Genomic DNA, 5654 nt, shown 5'->3' with positions numbered 1-5654 from the left:
GATCCAATTTCTGTGCCAAGGGTGTTCGTGCTGGTTATGTGGGTCCTGGTGCTAATTTAGATGACACCCATGGTGGATCCAAGGCCCCATCTCAGTGTCCTCTCCTGTCCCCAATCCCCAGACGTTGCCCCTAACTCCCAGCCCTTCACCGCATTCTTGCCCCTTTTTCCCAGATCTCCCGCAGTTCCACAACACAACCATGGAGCCAAAACCCCCAATCGGGTTCTGCCCGACATCCAACTAAGTTTGCACCAAAATCGTCCGATTCTGCCCCAAAACCCCACTTTGCGCTCCCAGCCACAGCTGCTGATACGAATCCTCAACCTTTGTCCCCAAATCGGGACCCTGGGCCCGAAACCCTGACCTCCAGAGCAAAGATGTGGGGCACAAAGAGGAGATTTGTGGTCAGGAGTTGTGGTTTGGGGTCAGCGGGTGAGAATTGGGGCCGAGGCAGAGCAAGGTTGGGATCAATGGTCTAGGGCTGGGTGTGGGCTGGGGGTTTTGGGGAAGGGTCTGGGCAACGAGGACGGGGGGGGACACGGGGATGGGGATGGAATCAAAATGTTCAACACCAGCAGCTCCATCATAGCAACCACCATCCACACATTTGGCGCAGAAATAGGATCCAGAATCCTCGTCCTTGAGATTCTTCATGGTCAGCGTCACCGAGTTTTGCCCGTTGTCCCTGGAGATCCTGAAAGGGCCTTGCACCTATGGCGCATAGTCGGTGCTGGAACCAGCAGGGCTGCTGATCCTTGTGACACCCATTCCAGCGCCTGCCCGGGTCTCTGGTGGATTCAGGCCATCTCAAAACTCCAAAAACTGAACCCGGATCTGTGGCAGACGAGGAGCAGGGACCCCCCGGGGGGCTGGAGGTCCCCCCCTCACTCCAGCAGGGTCACGGCCCCCCGGAGCCCTGCGGGACAAAGGGGAGATGTGGATGGGAAACCTGATCGCTTAAAGACCTCAAAGTGGAAGTTGCCAGTTGGAAAAGAGTCGGGACCCACTTTGGAGAAGGATGAGAAGATCGAGGGGTCAGGATTTGGGGCCAATAATAAGAATTTTGGTCAAGGATTGAGCTTTTTCCTTTCCCATCTCCCCTTTGTCCTGCAGGGCTCTGGGCGGCCGTGACCCTGCTGGAGTGCGGGGGGGACCTCCATCCCCCTGGGAGGTCCCTGTGCCTCCTCTGCTGAGGGTCCGGGTTCGATTTCAGCAGTTTTGGGATGGGCTGGATCCGCTAGAGCCCCGGGCAGGGTTTGGAGTTTGTGGCGAGTGTCACCGGTGATAGTGCCACTCCCAGATATGCACCGTCAGTTCAGGGCCGGGTCACGATCTCCAGGGACAACGGGCAGAGCTTGGTGATGCTGACCATGAACAACCTCAAGGACGAGGATTCCGGATCCTATTTCTGCGGGAAATCTGACTATAACAATTGGGGTATTGGTGCTGATGTGGATGGTTTTGGTCCAGACCCTGTGGCCGTGTCCCGACCGGCCAACAAATCCCAGACCCTTCCCTGAAACCCAAACACTTTTGCCCATTCCTGACTCTGTCCCAACCCTAGAGTGGTTCTTCCCCAAATTCTCCATACCTGGCAAGAAAGTTGACCTAAGTATTTACCTTGGCCTAAAATCTCAAATTATAATTCAAAGTTTTGGGGCAAAAAGAGGAGATTTGGGGTCAGGAGTTGTGGTTTGGGGTCAGTGGGTGAGAATTGGGGCCGAGGAAGAGCAAGGTTGGGATCAATGGTCAAGGGCTGGGTGTGGGCTGGGGGTCTGGGGAAGCATCTGGGGAATGGGGACGGCAGGGGGACACGGGGATAGGGATGGCACCGACATCAATACGAGCAGCACCAGTGTTGTAGGATGTGGCACAGAAATAGGTGGCAGAATCCTCGTCCTTGAGGTTGTTCATGGTCAGCGTCACCGAGCTCTGCCTGTTGTCCCTGCAGATCCTGAACCAGCCCTTGACTGAATCTGCGTAGCCGGTGCTGCCACCAATGTAGCTGATCCCCGCGAGCCACTCCAGCGCCTGCCCGGGTCTCTGGCGAAACCAGTGCATGGCGAAACTGCCAAAACTGAACCCGGACCCTCGGCAGAGAAGGTGCAGGGACCCCCCGAGGGGCTGGTGGACCCCCCCTGCACTCCAGCAGGGTCACGGCCGCCCAGAACCCTGCAGGACAAAGGGGAGATGGGGATGGAGAAAGCTCAACCCTTGACTAAAATTCTGATTATTGGCCCAAAATTCTGACCCCTGGATCTTCTCATCCTTCTCCAAAGTTGGTCCCGACTCTTTTCCAACTGACAACTTCAACTTTGAGGTCCTCAAGCAATCAGGTTTCACATCCCCACCTCACCTTTGTCCCGCAGGGCTCCGGGCGGCCGTGACACTGCGGGACTGTAGGGGGGACCTCCAGCCCCCTGGGGGCTCCCTGCACCTCCTCTGCCGAGGGTCCGGGTTCCGTTTTGTAAGTTTTACCATGTACTGGGTGCGACAGAGACCCAGGCAGGCGCTGGAATACATTGGAGGGATAAAGAAAGACGGTTCCAGCACCAGCTACGCGCCATCGGTCAAGGGCCGGGTCATGATCTACAGGTACAGTGGGCAGAGCTCGGTGACGCAGAGCATGAACAACCTCAAGGACGAGGATTCCGGATCCTATTTCTGCGGGAAATCTGCTTATAACAATTGGGGTACTGGTGTTGGTGTTGAAGGTTTTGGTCCGGACCCTGTGGTCGTGTCCCGACCGGCTCCCAAATCCAAGACCCTTCCCCAAAACCCAAACACTTTTGCCCATTCCTGACTCTGTCCCAACCCTGGAGTTCTTCTTCCCCAAATTCTCCACTTCCTGCCACAAAGTTTACCCATATCTTGACCCTTGGTCTGAAATTGCCCTTTTTAATACAAAGTTTTGGGTACAGAATGGAGATTTGGGGTCAGGAGTTGTAGTTTGGGGTCCGTGGGTGAGAATTGGGGCTGAGGCAAAGCAAGGTTGGGATCAATGGTCAAGGGCTGGGGGTCTGGGGGAAGGGTATGGGCAACGAGGACTGGGGGGTACATGGGGATCGGGATGGCAGCATCACTACGACCAGGATTATCAGCATAAACAGCATCAGATTTGGCACAGAAATAGGATCCGGAATCCTCATCCTTGAGGTTGTTCATGGTCAGCGTCACCGAGCTCTGCCCGTTGTCCCTAGAGATCGTGAACCGGCCCTTGATGGAATCTGCGTACCAGGTGCTGCCACCACTGCTGGTGATGGTCCGGACCCACTCCAGCCCCTGCCCAGGTCTCTGGCAAATCCCAGCCATCCCAAAATTGCCAAAATCGAACCCGGACCCTCAGCACAGTACTGTCAGGGACCCCCCGGGGGGCTGGAGTTCCCCCCCGCACTCCAGCAGGGTCACGGCCGCCCGGAGCCCTGCGCGACAAAGGGGAGATGGGGATGGGGCCAAAGCTAAACCCTTGACCCAAATCCTGACTCTTGGCCCCAAATTGGGACCCTTGGAGTTCATCATCCTCCCCCCAGGTGGGTCCTGCCCCTTTTCCCAGCTGGCCACATGCAGTATGAGACATTCAACCAATAAGGTTTCTCATGCCCATCTCCCCTTTGTCCCGCAGGGCTCCGGGCGGCTGTGACCCTGCTGGAGTGCGGGGGGGACTTCCAGCCCCCCAGGGGGTCCCTGTGCCTCCTCTGCCGAGGGTCCGGGTTCGATTTTGGAAAATTTGGGATGGGCTGGGTTCGCCAGAGACCTGGGCAGGGGCTGGAACACATTGGAGGGATTAGAAGCGATGGCAGCACCTACTACACGCCATCGTTCAGGGGCCGGGTCACGATCTCCATGGACAACGGGCAGAGCTCGGTGACGCTGACCATGAACAACCTCAAGGATGAGGATTCCAGATCCTATTTCTGCTCCAGATGCAGTGATGATGGTTGGAATGGAGCTGCTGTTGCTTATGGTGGTAATCCTCAGCATCGCCCCAAGCCCGCAGCCCAAGTTCCCAAAATTTCCCAAAATCCATCTCCCAAATCCCAAACCTTGGCCCCGTTTTTGAACTTACTCCCCAGTCTCCACTATTGCTGTCCGAATTCCTGATGTTTCCCCAATTTTGCCCATTTCACTCAAATCTCCCCCTGCTCCCAGGCCCTGATTGGAGGAGGCCTGAACTGGAGGCCAGGGGTGAAGGTTTGGGGCCAATGGTTGAGTTTTGGGGCAGGAGCAGGGGAGGGTTTGGGGTCAGTGCTGACCATTGGTGCAAATGGGGACAAAGGGTCAAGGGCTGGGTCAATGGGTGAGGTTTGGGATGAAAATCACCACTCTGGGGACTCAATGATGGGAGCCGGATGAACGGCAGGAGCTTGAGACCATCAGGGGCATCGTCACCATGAGCAGCTGCACCATAACCACCAGCAGCCCTGGCACAGAAATAGGATCCGGAATCCTCGTCCTTGAGGTTGTTCATGGTCAGTGTCACCGAGCTCTGCCCGTTGTCCCTGGAGATCGTGAACCGTCCCTGCACCGACGGCACGTACAGTGAGCTCCAGCCCTCCTTCCTGATGCTCCCGACCCACTCCAGCCCCTGCCCAGGTCTCTGGCGGACCCAGAACATGGTGATGGCGCCGACATCGAACCTGGACCCTCAGCACAGCTACATCAGGGACCCCCCGGGGGGCTGGAGGTCCCCCCCGCACTCCAGCAGGGTCACGGCCTCCCGGAGCTTTTCGGAACAAAGGGGAGATGGGGATGAGGCCGAAGCTCAACCCTTGACCCAAATCCTGAAACTTGGCCCCAAACTGGGACCCTTGGAGTTCATCATCCTCCTCCTCCCAGGTGGGTCCTGCCCCTTTTACCTGCAGCCATGCCCACTTTGAGGCTCTAGACTAATGAGGTTTCTCATCCCCATCTCCCCTTTTCCCGCAGGGCTCCGGGCCGCCGTGACCCTGCTGGAGTGCGGGGCGGACCTCCAGCCCCCCGGGGGGTCCCTGCGCCTCCTCTGCCGAGGGTCTGGGTTGAGTTTCGGGGATTATGGAATGTACTGGATCCGCCAGAGACACGGGCAGGCTTTGGAATACGTCGCAGGCATCTGCTTCAATAGTGCCAACACCTACTACGCGCGATCGGTCAAGGGCCGATTCACGATCTCCAGGGACAATGGGCAGAGCTCGGTGACGCTGACCATGAACAACCTCAAGGATGAGGATTGCGCCGTTTATTTCTGTGCCAAGTGTGCTGCTAATAATTACCCTGAACATGCTGCTCGTAGTGACGATGCCCATGGTGTCCCCACCCCCATCCCCTTATCCCCCCCGTGTCCCCGTTGCCCAGACCCTTCCCCCAAACCCCCAGCCCACACCCAGCCCTAGACCATTGATCCCAACCTTGCTCTGCCTCGGCCCCAATTCTCACCCGCTGACCCCAAACCACAACTCCGGACCCCAAATCTCCTCTTTGTGCCCCAAACTTTGCTCTGAAGGTCGGGGTTTGAGGCCCAGGGTCCCCATTTGGGGACAAAGGTTGAGGATTCGTGTCAGCGGCTGCTGCTACAGGGAGCACAAAGTGGGGATTTGGGGCAGATTCTGGCGATTTTTGGAGCCAACTTAGTTGGATTTGGGGCAGAACCCGATTGGGGGTTTTTGCGCTGTGGTTGG

This window comes from Melozone crissalis, unplaced genomic scaffold, assembly GCF_028551555.1.
Source record: "Melozone crissalis strain CALT ecotype California unplaced genomic scaffold, PUWL_Pcris_2 ptg000079l_1, whole genome shotgun sequence".
Taxonomy (NCBI): domain Eukaryota; kingdom Metazoa; phylum Chordata; class Aves; order Passeriformes; family Passerellidae; genus Melozone; species Melozone crissalis.
This window is presented reverse-complemented; position numbering follows the sequence as displayed.